The sequence below is a fragment of the Silene latifolia genome, chromosome 10 (genome assembly GCF_048544455.1).
Source record: "Silene latifolia isolate original U9 population chromosome 10, ASM4854445v1, whole genome shotgun sequence".
Taxonomy (NCBI): domain Eukaryota; kingdom Viridiplantae; phylum Streptophyta; class Magnoliopsida; order Caryophyllales; family Caryophyllaceae; genus Silene; species Silene latifolia.
The window spans coordinates 130,206,935-130,209,128 of record NC_133535.1 but is presented as its reverse complement, the minus strand read 5'-3'; the positions used below and the strand labels follow the sequence as shown (position 1 = coordinate 130,209,128).

Below are 2,194 nucleotides of genomic sequence, written 5' to 3'. Positions count from 1 at the left end.
TAGACTCCGTCTGCAGAAAGAATCACGAAAGGAAGCCTTGAGTACTTTCGAACCCGAACTTCAGCATTTCCTATTTACAGAAGATCAATCTTTAGGAGAAGATAATCTCAATTCTGTAAACCAACCAGTAAAGATGCCGAATATTGCAAGTCATTCGGAGCCTAAAGCATCATCTATTCCCAAAGGTTTCAATCTCCAGACTGAGGATGGGAATACTTTTGACATCCGTCCGTCCTATATCAATCTGGTGGAGTGAAATCTCTTTAGAGGTGTGGCAGGTGAAGACCCGAGGAAGCATATGGAGGTCTTTACGGACTACTGTTCTACTATCCCCGCCACAAAGGGGGTAACTCAAGACAAGATTAAGGAGGTGATGTTTTCTTTTTCTTTGACTGACTTAGCCATGGAGTGGCTGACTGACTTGGACCGTACGGCCGCGGGGATCACAGACTGGGAGACCCTTTCTCTTGCTTTTTATAAGAGATATTTCCCTCCGCAGCGCACTAATCAGCTGAGTGCAAAGATCACTAGTTTCAAGCAGGCACCTGATGAAACTTTCTATGAAGCTTGGTGCCGGTTCAAGATATTGGTGAGGTCTCTCCCTCACCATGCTTTTGATCCGTGGTTTCTGTCCAATCAATTCTACAATGGGTTGTACGATGTTCACAGAGCCATACTCGATGCCTCATCCAACGGAAGATTCCAAAAGAATACTGATGATGATAAGGGATGGGCGATTATTGAGGAGATGGTGACCCATTGTGCCGAGTATGGGAACCCGAGGGATGGTATTCGAACAGTTCACGCGGTTGATAAGGCAGTCGTGGCTCAGCTGGAAGCCATAAATGCTCGTTTTGATAAATTGGAGCTGCATTCGGCTGGAGAGCCTCAGACGGTCCACTTGCTTACTAGATGGGAGACCGTCACATGTGAGAGGTGTGGGAGCAACGACGGTCATACTGCTGTTGGCTGTCTTACAGAGAAGGAACAGGTCCTTGCTTTTCAACAATACAGGCAAGGAGGAGGTTCCTATTATAATAACCAAGGGGCAGTCCATCCCAATTTGAGGTGGACAAGTCAAAATGTGCTCAATCCTACCCCTCCTCCGCAGCAGCAGCAGCAGCTATATGTCCCTCCTCATAAGGCTCAACAAGGCTTTCAGAAGCCTCCTTCCTTTCCTACACCTAATCACAGTGCATCATCCTCAGCTAGGGTGAGCGAGTTATCTGAGTTGAAGACGATGTTGCAGTTTTTGACAAAGCAATGGCAACTAAGTGACCAACAAAAAGATGCGTCCATCAAGTCACTTGAAACTCAAGTTGCACAGTTAGCCGCGAACCAATCCATGAGGAAGCAAGGTCATTTACCGTCGCAAGCTGATAAGAATCCACACGAGACGGTGAATTTAATAAATCTGAGAAGCGGTCGTTCATATGAGGGACCAGAATTGTTGAAATCAGATTCGAGGAAGGTAATTCTGGCGATGAAGCGATTAATCGTTGAAGAAAAAAGAGTCGACGACAAAGAAGATACTCGATCGATTGGTCTCAGGTGGTCGATCGAGTGAAAAAGCTGAAGAAAGGACTCGATCGAGTGGAATTTTTACCCGATCGAGTCACCAGGAAAAATAACAGCTCGACCGAGTAAAACAAACAGCTCGATCGAGTGATGCTGATAAAGAAGACCTCGATCGAGAGCCTGCTAGTGCTCGATCGAGTGAAATATCGCTTGAAAGACCCCGTTCGAGAGGAAAGTAGTCTCGATCGAAGGATGTAGAGCTTGATCCAGCTGATACGTTGGAAGAGAGGAACAAGGGGCTCGAGATACCCATCACGGATTCACGGTACCCTTTCCGAGGCGTCTGCAGAAAACAAAGGCTAATCAACAGTTTGGTAAATTTGCCGAACTCCTGAAAAGCTTGCAAGTCACTGTTCCGTTCGCCGAATTGCTGACACAGGTACCCTCTTACCTTAAATTTATGAAAGAAATTTTATCACGTAAGAGGCACATTAATGATTATGAGACGGTAACTTTGACCAAGGTAGGGACGGCCCTAGTTCAAAATAAGTTACCTCCCAAACAGTCAGACCCGGGTAGTTTCTCAATTCCGTGTCACATTGGTACCCACTTAATTGATAACGCGTTATGCGATCTTGGCGCTAGCGTGAGTGCCTTACCGCTGTCTCTTGCTAAG

At 46.2% G+C, this 2,194-nt stretch overlaps 1 non-coding gene across 1 annotated transcript; it reads right to left on the bottom strand.

Annotated features, from left to right (window-relative positions):
- Positions 1–508: 508 nt before the first annotated feature.
- LOC141609802 (small nucleolar RNA R71) lies at positions 509–614 on the bottom strand. Its single transcript, XR_012527712.1, has one exon. It is a non-coding gene; the product is annotated as a small nucleolar RNA R71 (small nucleolar RNA).
- Between the last annotated feature and the right edge of the window lie 1,580 nt (positions 615–2,194).